The 21,104-nt window shown below is 41.4% G+C and overlaps 1 protein-coding gene across 6 annotated transcripts in view; it reads left to right on the top strand.

Annotated features, from left to right (window-relative positions):
• LOC127237551 (protein arginine N-methyltransferase 9) overlaps positions 1-21,104 on the top strand; it is a 232,371-nt gene that overhangs the window by 45,230 nt on the left and 166,037 nt on the right. The window contains exon 1 of one of the 6 annotated variants that reach the window (XM_051205905.1): positions 20,186-20,293. The exons of 4 other annotated variants lie outside the window; for them this stretch is intronic. The gene's annotated coding sequence lies outside the window, so the exon portion shown is untranslated. Of the gene's footprint in view, positions 1-20,185; positions 20,294-21,104 lie in introns of those variants that run through there. One more of the 6 variants, XM_051205906.1, reaches the window with a different exon arrangement.

Raw genomic sequence — 21,104 nt, 5'->3', positions numbered from 1 at the left:
AACAGTGTCTCATGTCAATGGAGTACTAATATTAAAACATTTAAATGCCATGTTCTGCATGTCTATGAAGTGATTGAAGATTAAGCATCTATATCTGACTAATCTCATAGGTACAGGAAATGTGAGTGAAGATAATCTGTAATACTCGGGAACTTAGCTAAAAAGACTGATTAAAACTTTCCTGAGTAAAGCAGGAACAAATACTTAAACAATATAACTATTTACATATACCTACATGTAAATCCCTAAACTAGAGGTAGAGTATAAGTGTCAAGACAAGAGGTAGAACTATAAAGGGCAGCAAGATAAATATCCCAAATTGTATCAATATACAAAATGTCTTGAATACAGGAAAAGTATACATACATAGAATATGGTAAAAAATAATGTGCATAAAATATTATAAGTGGAAACATTTAACACAATATAACAAAATATAAACTTAATTTTACATAGCTTACCACATAAGAATACACAACAATGTAAGCTGTAAAATACTATCTCATTCTTACTCAAATTCTCAAGAAAATAGGCTAATCTACCTATATCCCATCTAAACCATACCTTTAACAACCATTCCCTATTCCTGTCTAAAAGATAAACCCGAGTGTAAGCATCACCCAATCCCAAATAACTAAAACCAACCCAAAGACGATGACTATTATCCCAAAATTCCAAGGGTAGGGAAAGGGGACGTAGTCATATTAAGATTACTTCCTGCTGAAATGGGACGATGATTGCTCCAATGGATCCTGTAGGAAGAAAATTTTTAGCAACCAAATTTCTCAACAGAACTGGCTGTGACATATGTAGTTAGTCACTGTGTGGCAGAAAATTCTTGACTCTAGTTCTTTTTGAAACTCTGGCCAGGGTGTAATAAAAAGGTGCACCATTACAGCTAGCTAGTCATTGTCTCGAGCAAAACAGTCTCAAACCAGTTTTAGGGTGATGTTTGTAGTTCCGATGCATCAGGTTGAGTCAAGTGGAAACGATGATGTGGGGCCCCATCTTCTTTCCGGAAAGTTCAAAGACTGCTGTTAGGAATCGTTATTATTCCTTGTGGAAAAGTTATACATCAATATTAAAGTAAAATTTTCAAGTTTTAAGGTATGCATTAGGGAAAGACAACAATAAGCATTAAAAGTATGTGAGAAAATTAGGATTTCAGAGAGAAAATTGCATAAGATATGAGTCCCCAGATTTTGTTTTCTTCTGCCTTACACCAATTGGCTTCTTGATTTAAGGCAGAAACCATGAATTTAATCTTAACAACATGCTTGAATTTAGAGAAGGAAAGCCAAATCCAACTCCAAAGCCGGCATTGGTTTACAAATTTTGGGACTTCAGGAATACTAGATAGTAGAGAGAAATAGATTTCTATATAGAAATAGTTTAGTACAATTAAATTTTTTTTTTACCATATATCAGATTCTGCTTCCTTAAGTGATTGTTTCTGAAGAGCTGTCTTCTCTTCTGTAGGCACCTACATGTTCATTGTCTTTTGGCTGTTTGATGATAGTTTTTCTCTGTTTTCCTGTAAAAACAAGAACAGAACACTTCCCCTACCTTTGAGAGGCCTCCGCACACCTCATAGGACCTAGTTTGTTGGATGACTTGTCATTTCTCTTCATTAAGATGTTTCTCTTGTTCAACTCGGATCTTGATTAACTTAGATGGTATCCATAGTTTTTCTTCTCCTGTAGATACAAATGCAAAACCCCTACCCCAACGTAACACATATCCTGCTTTCCATTCTGAGGTCAGTACATCCTTGAAATACACTGGCTGATTTAGTTCAGAAGTTTTTTCTATTGTCCAGTGTCTTTCTGCAGCTGTTTTTCCTTTTTCATCAGCATTAAGAAAGTTTAATGTTAATAAAGCATTATGTAATCTGTGTTTGGGTGTTTTGGTTCCTCCTGCCTGTTTATGGAGCATTTCTTTTAAAGTACGATTGGATCTCTCAACCACTGCTTGTCCTGTAGGATTGTGTGGCATACCAGTTATGTGCTTTATCTTGTAATACTCAAAAAACTCTTTCAATTTGCTGGAGACATATGCTGGAGCATTGTCAGTTTTTATTTGTGCAGGTATGCCCATAATGGCCATTACCTCTAAAAGGTGCGTTATAACAGAATCAGCCTTTTCAGAGCTCAGAGCAGTAGCCCATTGAAACCCTGAAAATGTATCTATAGTGTGATTTACATATTTTAATTTTCCAAATTCTACAAAATGAAACACATCCATTTGCCATATTTCATTCCTATTTATACCTTTATGGTTATTGCCTGGTGGTAAAGGAGTTTGGTTATAGAATGAGCAAGTAGGACATTTCCTTACTATTTCCTTGGCTTGTTCCCAAGTGATAGAAAAATCCTTTTTTAAACCTTTGCTGTTCACGTGGTGTTTCTTATGAAACTCTGAGGCTTCTAGCACACTTCCTATCAATAAACGATCAATTTCATCATTGCCTTGTGCTAGAGGACCTGGCAGACCCGTATGGGATCTGATGTGTGTTATATATATAGGATGAGTCCTCTTTCTGATAGTATCTTGTAACTGTATAAACAATGAAGTTAATTCAGTATTGTCAGGAATAAATTCTGCAGTCTCAATGTGTAAAACGACTCTCTCTGCGTATTGAGAGTCAGTAACTATATTGAGGGGTTCTTTAAAATCCATAAGTACCATGAGAATGGCATACAATTCTGCCTTTTGTACAGAATTGTAAGGGCTTTGAACCACTTTGCTAATATTTCCTGATTTATAACCTGATTTATTTGCATCAGTGTAGAATGTATGAACTCCAGAAATAGGTGTTTTTCTTACAATGCATGGAAGAATCCAAATCGTTTTCTTTATGAATTTGATTCTCTCAGTTTTGGGATAGTTGTTGCTAATTGTTCCCAAAAAGTTACTGCAAGCTCTCTGCCAATATTCGTTATCTTTCCATAAGGAAGAAATTTCCTCATTAGTTAAAGGTACTATAATTTCTGCTGGGTCCCTTCCTATTAGCTGACGAAGTCTTAATTTACCTTTTATAATCAAGTCAGAGATCTTTTCTATATATGTTTTTAGTTTTTTATTCTGTTTATGTGGTAGGAATATCCATTCTAATATGATATCTTCTCTCTGCATCAAAATCCCTGAAGGATATTCTCTAGATGGTAATAATAACCAGAATACAGTCTAGGTTTGGATCCACACGGTCCACATGTGCTTCTAGTATCCTCTTTTCTACCCATTCTAATTCCTTCTCAGCTTCAGCTGATAGTATTCGTGGACTATTCAAGTCCTTATCTCCTTTTAGGGCCATTTTCAAGTTTTTCAAATCATGCCCTTCTACTCCAATTATGGTTTGCAGTTGAGAAATCTCTCCTAGTAATTTTTGAAGATCATTAAGAGTCTGGTAGCGATCTCTTCTGATCTGTACTTTTTGTGGTCTAATTTTCTGTAGACCTATTTTATATCCTAAGTAGTTGATAGACTCTCCTTTTTGTATTTTTTCAGGTGCAATTTGTAATCCCCAGCGAGGTAAAACTTCCTTTACTTTCTCAAACATTTTTTCTAATATTTCTCCTTTAGAGTCAGCTAACAATGTATCATCCATGTAATGATAGATTATGGATTGTGGAAACTGTTTACGAATTATTTCTAACGGTTTTTGTACGAAATATTGGCACAGGGTGGGGCTATTTAGCATTCCCTGAGGCAAAACCTTCCATTGATATCTCTTCACCGGTTGAGAATTATTATAATTAGGTACCGTGAAGGCAAATTTCTCTTTGTCTTGTTCTTGTAAAGGTATAGTGAAGAAGCAATCCTTTAAATCAATAACTATAATAGGCCATTCTTTGGGTATCAAAGAAGGCAAGGGCATTCCAGGCTGTAGAGAGCCCATTGGCTGGATAACTTTCTTGATGGCTCTCAGGTCTGTAAGCATTCTCCATTTACCAGATTTCTTTTTGATCACAAATACAGGAGAATTCCAAGGGCTGGTTGATTCCTCAATATGTCCAGCATTTAGCTGTTCCTGAACCAGGCTTTCTAAAGCTTCTAACTTCTCAGAGGTCATAGGCCATTGTCCTACCCAGACAGGTTCCTCTGTTAGCCATTTTAAAGGTAGGGCTTTTGGTTCCTCTGTTTGTTCAGCATTTGTATTTTGTTTTTGTACTGCCTGGATATTTGGTCTCTGTCTTGTATAGTACTTAACAGTATTCTTTCCACAATCATGAGGTCGTCTATGGTTCCTATCTAATACAGGAGGAATGTTAATCTGTGTATTCCATTGCTGTAATAGATCACGACGCCATAAATTTATCACTACATCAGCCACATATGGTCTCAACCTCCCTCTCTGTCCCTCTGGTCCTATACATTCAATCCATCTCGTGCTTTGTTTTACCTGAGACAGGGTTCCAATCCCTAAGAATTGAACATTTACCTCATGCAGGGGCCATCTTTGAGGCCAAGATTTATTAGATATGATAGTTACATCAGCTCCTGTGTCCAGGAGACCCTCAAACAGTCTATTATTCATCTTAACTATCAATCTAGGCCTATGACTATTTATAGCAGTTTGCCAAAATATACGTTTTTCATTTCCTTCTGTCATGTTTGATTCAACTTCCATCACTAGTTCGTCATCCAGAGCAGTATGAGTTTTTATAATAGGCACAGAATTTTCTAATTGTCCTGTGGGAGATTGTCTTCCACTGTGACTGGGAATGTTCGAACCACCTGTGACGTGGGGGCCTTCGAGAGGCCCCCCCAAGGAGTTTCCCGATGGTAAAGGGTTTCCTTGCTTGTATCTGGTCGATCTACACTCATTTGTCCAGTGTCTGCCTTTGCCACACCTTCTACATAACCCAGGAGGCTGAGGCCTTCTGTTTGATTCATTCCTGGGGGTGTTATTTCTAGGGAACCTTTGCCTACAATTTCTTTTTAGATGTCCTATCTTACCACAGTTATAACATCTGACATGTTGATATCTCTTCAAACCTTTGGGGATGGCTTCTCCTACCCAAGCTTCTAAGTCACCATAGTAAGGAACTCTGTTATCTTGATATCTTCTCTGACCTTTAGATATGGCTTCTCCTATCCACGCTTCAGTCTTATTGTCATTATACTCAATGTTGCCTGTATATAGGACCCATTCATCCAAGGGTGCTGATCGCATTTTTAAAGGCCAAAGCACCTGTTTGCATTGAGGATTCGCATTCGTATAAGCTAAAGATTCTATGAGTATTCGCCTAGCATCTATGTCTGCTATCTCTAATTGTACTGCCCTAGATAATCTTTCTAGAAAGATAATAAAACGTTCTCTAGGTCCTTGCTTTATCTTGGTATAGGGTTCTATCCTCTCTCCTAATTCATGAACCTTATCCCAAGCATTCAAAGCTGCTGTACTGCATAGAGACAAGATGTGTTCATCATAGGCAGCTTGGGTTTCTGGGTCAGCATAGAGACCCTCACCAAGAATTTTATCTTGGGGAGCTTTATAACCTTTCTTTAAGCCCTGAAGTTCAAGAGCTTTTGCTTCCTCTCTCCATAAAGCCCTCCATTCTATTTGAGAGGCGCTTTCAAGGACAGCTGATATTAATTGATCCCAATCCTTAGGGGTTACCTTGTTATTCCATGCTCATGATTCTACTAATTGCTTCACATAAGGTGAGTGCATGCCATAAGAGACTACTGCTTCCTTTATACCTTTTAAATCTTTCATACGTATTGGTTCCCACTGATATGCAACGACACCTTTTGGATGTTTCTTCGTTGCTGGCTTTTCATGAATAGATACAGGGAAAGCTCCCCTGACCCTAAATGGTGTGGAAAATTTTAAATCTTTTTCATGCCCTGTTACCTGTAGTTCTTCTTCTGATGTATCAGACTGAAGGTTTTCTAAAGCCTGAAATCTATTCACCATTGTTTCTTTGAGTGTCTGAACTTCTTGAATCAAATAACTTTCTAGAGACTTCATTGCATCAGTCAGTTTCTTACTTTCTCCAACTACAAATGATTCCGTGTTTTTAATCTTATCATCCTTAGATATTATCTGAATGGCGTGTAAACTGCCTTCCAGAAACAATGTTCTATCTGCTAGCTTGCCATTATCCTCAGACATGGAAGAGATTCTGTCATCTAGTCTTTCTATCTGATGTTCCAGTTTTTTAAACTTATTAGTAGCTTCCTCCGACCAGGAGTGGGCTGTTTCTGCTAGTTTGTTAATGCATTGCATTGTTTCTGTTCTGGTTATTGAGGTATCTGACATGAAACAAATTATACCTTTCAGCTCGCCAACGCCATCTTCAATATTCTGAACCTTTCTTTCTATATTTTCTATGCTTTGAATTCTATCATTTTCAATGTTTCGAATCTTTGTCTCTATGTTTTGAATTCTATCATTTTCAATGTTTTGAATCCTTGTCTCTATGCTTTGAATTCTATCATTTTCAATGTTTCGAATCTTTGTTACTAAGTCTCCTGTGGTTTGTACAAATTCCTTATTGTTTGCTGTAATCTCAAACCATTTCTTTAAGAATATCATGTTAATGATGAAACCCATTGCTATTACAAAATAAAAGTATATATTGGTCCAGTCATAAGTTTCTTCTGCTAAAATCCCTTCTACATATGAAGTAAAATAATTCCTAAAGTTCTGCATAGTAAAATTATCTGCCATAGTTATGGAACAATTTATCTCAGATTTTATATCAGCTTAAATTGCAAAGGATGTTACAATTACCTTAGGTGTAATTCTGCTGTCCTGGAACTTTGATGCTTTTAGTTGTATATCTCAGCTTGTGGTAGCTACGCCTGGAGGTGTGTCACCAAATAGCGCCTAGCCGCCGAGGCTCTTCTGATCCCGGTTCCTGTAAAAAGTTCTTAACAAACTATGGCAAGCAGAATTTTGTTAAAAGGGGACTTTTGGAGTTACTTGTAACACAAGACGAAACGCGTGCAAGCCGGGCGGGTGCCGCCGGGTGGTTGCCGCCGGGCGGGTGCTGCCGAGAGGCTCTGCGCAAATGCAAAGTCTGTGCGGAAATGGGCAAAAAATGTTAAGCGGTAAGTGCCTTCTCAGGTCTGTTTTAGCGGCAAAGATCTCCTTTGCAGTAAGGAAGAGGCAAATGTCCCAAAGCTGTGGTGAGTCCACCTGGTTAAACCCTGCCCGTTGGGGAAGGTGGGGGGAGGGGGGGCGGCTTCTGGCAACCTGGGGGCAAAACCCAGGTAAATCCCGCTTCTGACACCAGATATTGCGGTAAATAAGGATCAGGATAAACAAATAGGCCGAATAGATGTTTATTCAGGGAGAAATAACTTACAACCTAGACAGATGAACACCAGGAAATTCAACCCGATCCTCTCCTGTCCGAGTCCGGCCAGAAAGAGAGAGCGCCTTCCTGGCCCCCTCCGACCTCCTTCCTCAGGTCACCTCCGCCCATCGCTCCACCCCCCCAATGGGCGTGGTCAGTGCTACAGAAGGACTACCTCACTACACATGCTACTTCCTCTACATCAGGCTGGGGACTCTTTGCATATCTGCCCTTCTTCCCAACATCCTTTCTGCCCTGAATATCCTGGCTAGCTATTGGCCATTCAGCTTTTTATTAAACTAATCCAAGTGGCAAATCGTCACAGTGTACAAAAGATTATTCCACAACACAGGACTTAGCTCCATTCCACTTCCTGGGGTCCCTTTTCTCCTCAAATTGTACATTTTGTATTTTTCCTTTCTCAGCTTGGTCATGTTCATTATAGATCTGTATAAGAGTGACTGCTAATAACCACATGACAGAATCAATACTAGGCTCTTTTGAGATTTCCTCTGCCAGTGGAATTCATCCAAAATGCTTCACTTTAGCCTTTGGCAGACTCTTAGGTCAAAAAGCAGCCACTTTCTTCCCCTAATTGTCATAAGAACAATCTCTAGGCAATATACTAGAATTCTTCTCCTCTGAAACCTCTTGAGCCAGACCCCACAGTTAAAATAGCCCCCAGCACCACAACCTTTCATGCTTCTATTAGTATGACCCATAAAGCAGTGCTTAAAGCATTCCATTACTTTCCTGTCCCAAAGTCCCAAAGCCAAATTCCTCCAAACAAAAACACATGGTTAGGCTTATCACAACAGTACTCTAGTTCCTGGTACAAACTTCTGTCTTAGGAAGGGCTTCTATTGAAGAGACGGCATGACCATGCAACTCTTATAAAGGAATTATAATTCCTTTATAATAGTCATTGAGACTATTTCAGAGGTTTAATCCATTATCTTCATGGTGGGAAGCATGACAGCTTGCAGGTAGACATGATGCTGGAAAAGGAGCTGAGAGTTCTACATGTTGATCTGCAGGCAGCAAAAGCAACTATGAACTTCATTAGGTGTAGCTTGAGAGTAGAAAGACTTCAAAGCTCCTTCCACAGTGACATACTTTACCAACAAGGCCAATTTACCCCCAAATGACCATACCTCCCAATAATGCTACTCCCTATCACTAAGCATTCAAACACATGAGTACTTTGAGGGGTATACCTATTCAAACCACCACACTAACACTACATTGAACTAGGAAAAGGAAGAAAAATGGTGTCTCCTGGTCCTTACAGTGTTTGTGTACATTATATATGTAGTAATTCATTAATATATTATATGTACCACATTATAGAGAGCTGCAAAGTTCTGTGCCTTAAAGGTGGCGCTGGCTTCCACCTTCCACATTCCCTATAGTGAGAGCTGTCTGTGGTAAACAAGTCCTTATTTGGCTAAGCCTGTTCAGCTTGCTTGCTTCCCTATAAGAGCAGCCTATCTGCAGGGTCCACGTGGCTCACTAGGGTTGGTCAGCGAAAGGGGATTTAAGCCTGTGGGGGTGTTTCCCCGGGGTCAGAAGAAGAAGCTTGTTCAAGAATCCTGAATAAACTGCTTGAAGAAGATCTTGCCCGAGTCGCGTCTTCCTTGCAGGCTGAGGTTAGGTGCAACACCACATGTATTATATTAACATATATAATGCATAAACACTACACATGTATAATGTATATGTATTAGTGTTACTGGGGATTGAATCCAAGGACTTATGCATATTAAGCAAGCACTTGAGGAGCCTGCCTGACTCCATTTTGAAGGCAGGAGCCATTATGCTGTATTGTTAAGAACACATTTTTAATCCCAGAACTGGGGAGGCAGAGACAGGCAGATCTCTGAGGTCAGCCTGGTCTACAGAGCCAGTTCCAGGACAGGCTCCAAAGCTACAGAGAAACCCTGTCTTGAAAAACCAAAAATGCTGAGTTGTTCTCTGTTTCCTGGAATCTGACCTTCCCCAATCCATGACCCTTACTTATTTTGAGACCACCCCTACCATCTCTGACCATCTCTGACCCCTCCCTAATCACATGGTGACCACATGATTTTGTTTTCTGTATTTCTTTATTGTCCCATTGCCTCTCTTCTGTAAAACTCTTCATGATTTTATTCCTCAAAAGTAGCCCAAGAAATGGATTTGGGGCTGCCTTCTTTAAATAAACTTAGGAGTCAGTCCTGACCAGCTCTTGAGTTCACCCCAATTTAAAAAAATTAAGCTTGCTTCAAATTTGGCTCAAATTGGTATTAACAATTTTGTGGAGGCCCCAGTGAGATTCAGACCACCCACCCAAATTCTAAACCTGAACCTTCACACTAGAACTCCAGAGGCTACGAGGCAGCCTCTGGAGACATGTGCCTTGAGACATTCCAAGGCTCTGAAGCTCCCTTCTGGTCATCACTATGGGTGATCCTTTGTGCTGAGATAAATAGTAAGCATCTACAGGGGCTTCCCAATAGGTTAGACTAGTTCTGTTTTGTGGGATCCCTATCTGGGACATAGAGAGTTTTTGATGGGACCCCAGATTCTCCTGTCTAGGCATATAGCAACACATGACGCCACTGACCTAAGGTCCTTGGTCTGGTTTTATGTCCTGTTTGTCTTGTCTTTGTACATCTCATATTGTCTTTAGCTTTATTTTTACTGTGCTCTTTCTGCCTCTTGCACTTTCTTTGTTAATTGGTTTATTTTGGACTTGGGGTGACTAATCTGATGGACAGTGTAATAGCCCTCTGACATGTGCTCTAAAGGTTTGTGATAAACTTAACCCTCTATAGATAAGGAGGAGTATGATTACCCTATCACCAAGCATCACCTATGAAATTCTATGAAACTGAATGGCCCACATTTGGGGTTGACTGGCCCTCCCAGGGTACTTTTAATTCTCAGATAGCCTAGGCTGTGACTAATGTCGCCCTTGGTAAGCCCAGCCACCCAGATCAGAGTAGATGCATCTTACCTTGGGCTGAATCAGCTTCTAATTTGCCCTCCTGCATGACGGCCTATATGGTTAACAACAGGTAAGGTGGCCAAGCTCTGGTTGTTAGCAGATGGATCTCTCCAGGTCCTGTAGCTGAGGCCAATGAGCCCCCTCTGAAAACCATTCTGGAGGACTCACAGTAGGAGGAATCCCTCTTCCCTCTATGTAATCATCATTACTCCTTCTCCCCTCTTCACCTCAACCTCTACCTTTGCCACCCCATTCTCCACCACCAAGACTTCCCTCTGTCCTCCTGTCTACACCTACCCCTACTCCACCATCTATTCCTTCCCTACTTCCACCTACCCCCAGAAATTCCCTACCTTCTCCTGACTTACCCCCTTCCACACCCTAGGGAGTCCCATATAACTCCTAACTCCTCTAGTTTTGGTTCTGGGGTGGCACCTCCTTTAGTCCTCGTTCCCCTAGGGCCATTTCCTGACAATTGCTATCTGTACCTTTCTCCATCACAGATCTCTACAACTGGAAGAACCAGAACCTCCCTTTCAGCACTAGCCCTATTCCTTAATTTGTCTAATTGATTCTTTTTCTGTCATCTCCCCATGAAGTAGATTCTTCATAACCTCTTCACCACTAAAGAAGGGAAACAGATTCTCATGAAAGCAGCTGAAGATCTTTCTAGAATAGCTTTAATGGCTGATGACCAGAAGCAGAGGCATTTGACCATGCTCTGCCAAGATGGAGACCCCAATGGGACTATAACACTGAGAGGTAGGAGGTCATTCAGTGAATAACACCAGGCTGTGCTAGAAGGGATGAAACAGGCAGCCTGAAAGCCCACTGACTTATCTAAGGTTACAGATGTGAACAGGGCCCAGATGAATTGCCTCCGGCTTCCCTGGAGCATCTCCTGGACACCTACTCGTTATACACTGCTGTAGATCCAAAGGACCTGGCAACCTTCAAGGTGATTAACCTGGCCTTTGTTACTTTGTTGGCCCCTGATGTATGTAGAAAAATACAAAAGATGTATGGGTTTTCAGGAAAAACAGGTCAGAACTATTACAGATAGCCCAGAAGGTGTTTGATAGCAGAGGCAGCAAAGATCTTCTGATAAAGTAGATGGAGTGTGCCACTGTTGCTGCACTTCAAGCCCTGCCTATGCACCCCTGCAACCCATGATAAAAAGAGGACACTTTTTCTGAAGGACTGTTGCTGTAGGTTCTTCCAGCCCCAAATAAACACACCGACACTATGTTAGATATAAAACTGTTGGCCAATGGCTAGGGCTTCTTATTGGCTAGCTCAGTCTTAATTATTAACCCATTTCTATAAACCTAAGTATTTCCACGTGGTCTTGGCTTCCCACAGAAGGGTCTGTACCTGATAGTCCTTTGCTGGCTACATGGTGTCCCTCTCAGTGTCTCTCTGCCTACCTTTTCCAAAATTCTCCTCATCTCCTAGTCCTGCCTATCTTCCTCCTGATTTGGCCAAACAATGTTTTATTCATCAACCAATAAGAGAAACACATATACAGAAGGGCATCTCCTATCAAAGGACCAATGTTCCTCCTGCAAAGAAATGGTTCATTGGAAAAATGAATGTCTATGCTGGAAACAGGTAAGCACCCCCCAAACCCAAGCCAATCCTAGCTATAGAGGATTAGCAAGGCTGGGGCTCCTTTGAATTAGGCCTCCAAGAGCCTATGATAATCTTCACTAGGGGACCAACCTGTAAAATTTCTAGTGGACATAGGGGCCCCTGGGACCATTATCAAGCAAATAATAAAGTACAGGGGACAAGAGGGGATGTCAAAGAATAAGCATGGACTACTGACTGGACTGCTAAACTAGGACAAGGAACTGTGACTCATTCTTTTATTGTTATTCCTGAATGCCTCTACCCCTTACTTGGCCAGGACCCCTTGAACAAGCTCCCAGCAATGATATCATTCTCAAAAGACTCTCCTAGGTTGCAACTGGGAGACCCTGCTAAGGCTTTAAGAATAACCTGCCCAATAATTGAGCAATATCTGCTCCTCCAAAATCCAACTTATTCCCTGGACGGGAAATCGAAAAAGTTGTTGGTCCAGGAAATTCTACAGTTTTTGGCAGAGGACAAAATCCTCTGGCCTGGTAAAATATGTGCCATCCATCATAGTGCACCTAACATCTGGGCAAAGCCCATTCCAGCCAAGTAGTACCCATCAGTTCAGAAGCCAAGGAAGGGATTAAGATTCACATCAGGTGCCTCCTTGAAACAGGTATATATATACATCCCTTGTCAATCAGCCTGGAATACTCCCTTGTTGCCTGTCCAAAAGCCTGGAAGTCAAGATTGTAGACTGGTGCAAAACTTGGGGGAAGTGAGCAAGAAGGTAGAATCCATTTACCCAACTGTTCCAAATTCTTATTCTTTGCTCAGTTTATTACCACCAGAACATAAATTTTACACTGTATTTGGGCTTAGAAGAGGCATTCTTCTCCATCTCCCTATTAAAACTGAGTCAGCCTATCTTTGCATTTGAATGGGCTGACCCTGACCTGGGGATTATGAGGACAACTAACCTGGAGCAACTGCCCCAAGGGTTCAAAAACTTTCCCACCATCTTGGATGAAGCACTCAACCAGGATTTAAATCTCTTCCATAGTAAGTGCCTTGAGGTAACCTTACTTCAATATGTAGGTGATCTAATATTGTCTGCTAAAGATTAGGACTGTTTGAGAACCACCAGAGACCTACAGTTAGGCTTTAGAGTTACTATTGGGGTCCTGGAGAAGACCCACAAAAGACCAACATCCACATATGCAATCAGCAAGAGCGTTTATTATCGTGAGAATGGAAGCGCCAGCATGCTAGATTTGAGCATCCGACACAAAGGCAAAGATAGCATTGACCACCTTCCCCCAGAAAAGCTTGCAGGTTCTTTTATGCACAACTAGAGGAGTTCTAAAATCAGTGTGATGATTCCATGATCATTCTATGTATGATTGGTTTACACAACTGACAATCATATTAGTATGTTTCTAATTGGTTAGTGCTAGCCTGGGTGTGCTAAGGCTATATCTTTTCCATTTTTTTTGGACAAGTCTAGACAAATCCCAGGTTTTGTCCAAATTTGTTATCTCCTTGAGGTCCCTAGTGGGGGTGGGGTGGGGTGGGGAGGTGGCCCTGTCCTGGTATATACAGTTCTTTTCACATCCCCACTGTAAGGGCATTGGCAGTTCCTTGTCCTTCCTGTCTTCATCAGAACCTGTCTTGTTTAATTTCAAGAGGCAGGAACCGAAGGCTACTTCTTAACTGAGTTATCAAAGGCCTGCCATGGTATTGCCTGGCCTTCTCAGTTTCTAAAAAGAAAGCTCAAATTTGCTTACCCCAGGTTACTTACTTGGAATATGAGCTGAGAGAAGGGAAAAGACCATTGTCCCAGCCCCCTGTAGCAGCCATATTGCAAATCCCAATACCAATCACCAAGAAACAAGTTAGGGAATTTCTGGGAGTTGTTGGATATTACTTTCTTTGGTACCTGGGTTTGCTGAAATTGCCAGCTCCTTGTGCTCTGCTACAGTGGGGGCAACACCCCTTTGACAATGGAGTATGGAACATATACAGCCTTTAAGAACTTAAAAGAGGCCCTGGTACAGGCCCGTACATTAACTTTCCCTAATAAGTCTAAGCACTTTTCTTTATATCCATAAAAGAAAGGGCATTCCCAAGGAGTCCTGACTCAGACCCTGGGTCCCTGGAAAAGTCTGACAGCTTACGTCTCAAAGAGACTGGATCCTGTAGCCTTTGGATGGTCCCTTTTGTTAAGAGTCATCACAGACCCGGCAGTTCTTGTAAAAGAATCCGAGAAGCTCATGTTGGGACAGATTCTAACTGTGACAGCTCCATGCTGTGGAAGCTCTGCTAAGAGATACCACCAACCAGGTGTCTAATGCCCATCTGACCCAGTACCAAGCTCTTCTTCTAGATAAGGACAGATGGATTTAAAAAAAAAAGTAAATTAGAAACAATATTATTTTATATATCAATCCCAGTTCCCTCTCCCTCCCATTCTCCCATGCCTCCCTCCGATCCCCATCCCATCTCTCTTCTGCTCTATAGGAAGGGTGAGGCCTTCCATAGGGGATCACCCAAGTCTGCCACATCATTTGGGACAAGGCTTAGCCTCCCTCCTCGGAGTTTCTTGGCTGAGAGAGTATCCCTCTCTAGGGAGTGGGCTCCTAAAGTCCATTCGTATACTAGGAATAAATACTGATCCACTACCAGAGGCCCCATAGACTGTCCAGTCCTCCTTACTGACACCCACACTTAGGGGGTCTTGGTCAGTCCTATGCTGGTTTCCAAGCTGTCAGTCTCAAGTATATGAACCACCCCTGCATTTCTGGGATGAAGCCTACTTGATCATGGTGGATGATTTCTCTGATATGTTCTTGGATTTAATTTGCCAGTATTTTATTGGGTACTTGGGTATTAATGTTCATGAGGGGTATTGGTCTAAGGTTCTCTTTCTTAGTTATGTCTTTGTGTGGCTTGGGTAACAAGGTAATTATAGCCTCATAAAAAGAATTTGGCAATGAACCTTCTGCTTCTATTGTGTGGAACAGTTTGAGGAGTATTGATATTAGCTGTTCTTCTGGTAGGATTCTGCACTCAAGACATGTGCTTTTTTTTGGTTGGGAGACTTGATGTCTGCTCCTATTTCATTAGGGGTTATAGATCTATTTAAATTGCTTATATGTTCATGATTTAATTTTGGTAAGTTATATCTATCCAGAAAATTATCCATTTCCTTTAAATTATCAAATTTTGGGGAGTACAAGTTTTCAAAGTATGATCTGAAGAGTCTCTGGATTTCCTCGGTGTCCATTGTCATGTCCCCATTTTCATTTCTGATCTTGATAATTTGAAAGTTCTCTCTGTGTCTTTTGGTGAGTTTGGATAAAGGGTTGTCTATCTTGTTGATTTTCTCACAGAACCAACTCTTTGTTACATCGATTTCTCTTTCCTATTTTCTATTTTATTGATTTCAGCCTTCAATTTGATTATTTCTTGGCATCTACTGCTCTGGAGTGAGTTTGCCTCTTTTTGTTCTAGAGCTTTCACTTGTGCTGTTAATTCTCTAATGTGACTATTCTCCAGTTTTTTTGTTTTTTTCATGTGAACACTTAGTGCTATGAACTTTCCTCTTAGTACTGCTTTGAAAGTGTCCCATATGTTTAGGTATGTTGTGTCTTCATTCTCATTGAATTCTAGGAAGTCTTTAATGTATTTATGTTCTCCTTGATCCAGGAATGGTGCAATTACCCAATGTTCAATTTCCATGGGTTTGTAGGGTTTCTGCAGTTTTTATTGCTGATGAATTCTAACTTTAAAGCATGGTGGTTTGATAAGATCCAGGGAGTTATTCCAATTTTTTTGTATCTATTGTGGTTTGTCATCTTGCCAAGAAGGTTCCATGTGGCATGGAGAAGATGGGATATTCTTTTGTGTTTGGATGGAATGTTCTATAGATGTCTGTTAAACCCAATTGGGTTGTAACATCTGTTAGTTCCTTTGTTTCTTCGTTAAGCTTTTGTCTGGTGGCCTGTCTAGTGGTGAGAGAGGGATGTTGAAATCTCCCACTATAATTGTGTGAAGTTTCATCGGTGATTTGGATTTTAGTAGCACTTCTTTAATGAATGTGGGTGGGTGGCTTTGTATTCAGGGCATGGATGCTCAGAATTGATAGTTCCATCTTGATGGATTTTTCCTGTGATGAGTAAGAAATGACCTTCTTCATCTCTTTCTATTAACTTCAGTTTCAAGTCTAATTTGTTAGATATTGGAATTGCTACACCAGCTTGTTTCTTGGGTCCATTTGGTTGGAAAATCTTTTCCCAACCATTAACTCTGAGGTAACATCTGTCTCTGAAGTTGAGGTGTGTTTCCTGTATGTAGCAGAAGGATGGATTCTGTCTTCATATCCATTCTGTTAGCTTGTGTCTTCTTATAGGTGAGTTAAGACCATTAATGTTGAGGGAAAGTAAGAACCATTGATTGTTAATTCTTGTTTGTTTTGGATTTGTTGATGTTGTTGTTATTTTGTGTGGTCACCCCCACCCCAGTTTTTCTTTTGGCTGTTGGTAAAGTGGGATTATCTATTGCCTATGTTTTTGTGGGTATAGTTAACTTCCTTGGGTTGGAGTTTTCCTTCCAAAACTTTCTGTAGGGCTGGATTAGTTGATATGTACTGTTTAAATCTGATTTTGTTATGGAATATCTTGATTTCTCCATCTATAGTGATTAAAAGCTTTGCTGTTTATAGTTGTCTGGGCTGGCATCCATGGTCTCTTAGTGTTGGTAGAATATCTATCTGGGACATTCTGGCCTTCAGAGTTTCAATGGTGAAATCAGGTGTAATATTGATAGGTTTGTCGTTATATATTACCTGGCCTTTTCCTTTGCTGCTCTTAGTAACCTTTTTTTTATTCCGTATATTTGATGTTTTGATTGTTATGTGGCAAGAGGACTTTCTTTTGTGGTCCACTCTATTTGGTGTTCTATAAGCTTCTTGTACTTTTATTGGCATGTCTTCTTTTGGTTGAGAAAGTTTGCTTCCATAATTTTGTTGATTATGTTTTCTGCACCTTTGAGTTAGATTTCTTCACCTTCTTCTATACCTATTATTCTTAGGTTTGGCCTTTTCACAGTGTCCCATACTTCCTGGTTATTTTGTGTTAAGGATTTGTTGGACTTAAGATTTTCTTTGTTCAATGAATCTATTTTTCCTAGTGCATCTTCAACACCTGGGATTCTCTCTTATATCTCTTGTATTCTGTTGGTTATGTTTGCTTCTGTAGTCCTTGATTGTTTACCCAGGTTTTCTATTTTCAACATTCCCCCAGACTTTTTTTTCCTTTTTTTAATTTCAGCTTTCAAGTTTTGCACTGTTTGAATTGTTTCCTTTACTTGTGTGGTTGTTTTTTTTTTTGTTGGCTTTTCTTGCTTGCTTTAAGAGATTTGTTTATTTCTTGCAATTTTTCGTTTGTCTTTCCCTCCATTTCTTGAATTTTTTGCTTTTTTCCTTCCATTTCTTTAAGAAATTTTCTCATTTCCTCTTATAGGGTCTCTATCATCATCATAAATTTGTTTTTAGGGTCATTCTCTTCTGCTTTATCTGTGTTGGGATGTTCAGGTCTTGCTGGTGTAGAATCCCTAGACTCTGGTGGTGTCATATTTATCTTTCTGTTATTGAATGTGGTCTTATACTGTCCTCTTCCCATTCTTTCTTACAGTGGGTGTCAGTGGTGTCTCTCATTCTCCTGGTGGATACGGGTCCAAGATTCTCTTCCAGTGGGTGTAAGCAGGTCCAATACACCGATGGCTCACCTCTTCCCATGGGTGGAGGCAGGACTAGCACCAACATGTAGGCAGACTCCAGATGGCCTGGTCCACTGGGTCCGGTTTCCCTGTGTGCAGTCCCTAGGCCTCAGAAGGCTTGGAGCAGGGCACCAGAAGGCCCAGATTGACTTTTGATAAATCCTTGGTCATTAATCCTGCCACCTGCTGCTGGATAATGATCCGAGGAACACATTCATGACTGCCTGGTGATGCTGGATGTCATCCAAACTATGCAGCCTGACCTGACAGATAGTTCTTTCACTACCAGAGATGCAGATCACTATATGAATGGCAGCAGCTTCATTCAAGAAGGAGCCAGAAATTCAGGGACAGCAGTGATCATAGACCAGAAAGAAGTTCATTTGGGCATCAGCCTTGACCAGGGGCACGTCGTCCTAGAGTGTAAAAATAATTGCTCTGACACAGGCTTTAAGATGGCCTGAAGAAAATAGGTGAACATCTACACAGACAGCTGATATGCTTTTGCCATGGCTCATGTTCATGGACAGACATATAAACAGAGGGGCTTACACACCTCATTGGGAAAGAGTAATAAAAGTAAATTTGAGATTGTCCAGGTGCTACAGGTCTTCTTGCTATCAACGGAACTGGCCATTATTCACTTGCTAGGACACCAAAAAAGACAAAAGTCCTCAAACTCAAGGTAACAGCCATGCAGATCAATTTGTCAAAGAGGCTTCTCTCAGGGATCTCAAACCCTAGACTGTCCTGGCACTCTGCCTCAGAGAAGATGTTCCTGAGTACAATCCAGCAGAGATCAGTTATATTCTGACTTGGGAGCTTGGGGGAGCGACATGGATGGTGGACCTTGCCTGGTGGAAGATTCTGTATGCCAAAGGTACTGGGCCAAAGGTGGCTAACTGCCTTGCATTTGTCACCAAGAAAGATCTCAGAATTCATCTCCCCTCATGTCTGGCTACCTTGACCCTGAGAAAAACTTCAGAGCATTTTAGCTCGCTGCCTGACCTGTAACCAGGAAAATGCAAAAAAGGACATGCTTTCCCCAGGACAAGGGAGTCAAGGTACATTACCTGGTGAATTTTAGGAAATGGACTTCACTAAAGTCAAGCCAGGACTGTATCAACACAAATATCTGCTGGTCTTTGTTGATACCTTCACTGGTTGGGGTAGAGGCCTTTCCATCCTGAACAGAAACAGACCACGTGGTAGCTAAGAACTTGATAACTGAAATTATTCTCAGATTTGGTCTTCCAATATCTCTGGGGTGTGACAATGGCCCAGCCTTCATAGCCAATTTATCTCAATTGCTCTCTAAGGCTTTTAACATAAGTTGGAAACTTCATTGTATGTATGTATCTGAGAGCTCAGAAAAAGTAGAGAAGATGAATAGACCTTTAAAGGAGATTTTTAAATCAAATATACTCTTGAAACTGGTGGTAACTGGGTAGACTCTTGCCTTTTGCCCTCCTCAGAGTCTGATGTGCCCCCTATACTTTCCATCAAGTGTGAAAGTACAACACTAAACTTATTATTTTGTACATTCTAGGATAATTGAGAATAGTTCCTGTCTTGAAGAACTTTCTTAAGATGTACATAGGTAGCTGCTTACAAGATTGGGCCAGAGAATAACCCAAGAGAAAGCAAAAAAGGTACACAAAAGTTGACTTTAGGAGCACTGGAGAATTTTAGTTCGATGCCCATAATGCTCTTACGTCCATTCCTTGTTAGCCCCTTTACACACTAGGTATCTCTTGGAACTGGGGACAAAAATAGCTAATGCTATAATTCTTATACAACATTCAAAACTTTAGGATTTATATCTTAGCGGCCACATGTGACCTGTCTTCTGAATTAATGTAACAGGTCATCAGGAAATTCTGATTCGGCCATACCCATCCCATGGACTTGTGCAACCTTAAAGTAATTCTCAGAGATTGCCTTTTCCTTCTCTAACAAGTGTTATCCCAAGTCCTGCATCATGGGTTTTGTGAGACTATTTAACGCTAAAAGAGTACATACACCATGACCAAATTTAAGGAGCTTTGATTTCGTTTTGCCATAGTGAGACTGGCGCGCTGAACTCCAGAGAGCCTGAGCATTGCACACAGCTGACCCAAGCAGGGTCTGGCACGCGCAGCGGGGAGCCGGAGATGAACCCCACACCGAAAACAAAGTGCTCTCTGCCTAGGTACTGGCAGACACTGGGGGGTGCGGCGGAGGTGGGGCTTTCTCCAAGAGAGCGCGTCGGTCTTGTGTCCTCACTGAGCATTGTTTCTAGTTGCACGCGCAGTTCTGCCCCGCGGCTGAGAAGGCGGGGCTTTGCTCTGTGTAGGGGCGGAGCGCACTTCCTTTCAGAGCCTTCTGTTGCTGCTTTGGCTCCCAGGGAAGAGAGGCTCTTTTCCCTGAGGAGGGCGTCTTCCCGGAGGTCTTCCGAGCCTAGACAGCGACGTCGAACTCGAGGTCCAGATCCTGCCTGGGCACCGCGGGTGGCGCAGAGGCGGCCGGTAGGGATCGGCTGGTGGCGCGGTCCTTGCAGAGCGCTGAGCACTGTCTGATCGCCCAGGATTTTGGCACTGCTTATGCCCATTACCTCCTAGTGCTCAGCCTGGCACCTGAGCTCAAAGAAGATGTGAAGGTGAGGCCTTCCTTTTCTTATGTGCAACAGTTACCACGTTGAACTCATGTATTTTCAGTTTAAAAGCTGCGGACGATCTTGCTTTGTTTAGGCCAGAATTTGTCAACCTGACACTGTTGACATTTTGCATGAGACAGCCCTATGTCTTCCTTCATTGTTAGCAGCATGGTCTGCCCACTAGATTTCAGTTAGGCTTATGTAATTCACAGAAATCTCAGGAGCTGTTGGTTTAACTCAGTATGATGGCATCCTGGGTCATTGGCTCCTCTGAATAGACAGAGGTAGAATGAACACAATTCCTCTTTGCTCAGTTCTAGCTGCTGCTTCTGTGAATGGAGAAGATAAATAGTGGGTGTGGAAAGTACACATGAAATTTGGCTGTGAGTGTAGGTCCTTGATAGAGTGCTTGTGTTGGTAAAATGCTTATCCAGGGGAAGACATAAGGTCCAAAAACAAACTAAGGTCTCTGGAGAATCAGTGCGTTCATTGGGCTTACCTATAGAGCAGAACATAGATGAGGGGCTAGTGACTGGAGTGTGGGAGCTCCCCCCACAAAAGGCTGCACTGGAAAGCCTTTACTCAGCAGGAATGGTAGCTTTCTCAAAACTGCATGGCTAGACTCTCTCCCTGCCATCTTCTACTGTCTTCCCTGGCTTAAACGCTACACCAGGGGTTCTCAACCTGTGGGTTGTGGCCCTTTTGGGGGTTGAATGACCATTTCACAGGGGTTACATATCAGATAGCTACATACCAGATATTTATATTATGATTCATAACAATAGCAAAATCACAAAAGTTATAAAGTAGCAAC

This window comes from Phodopus roborovskii, unplaced genomic scaffold, assembly GCF_943737965.1.
Source record: "Phodopus roborovskii unplaced genomic scaffold, PHOROB, whole genome shotgun sequence".
Taxonomy (NCBI): Eukaryota; Metazoa; Chordata; class Mammalia; order Rodentia; family Cricetidae; genus Phodopus; species Phodopus roborovskii.
Note: the sequence above shows the minus strand (reverse complement) of the source record. Positions and strands in the feature narration are given on the sequence as shown.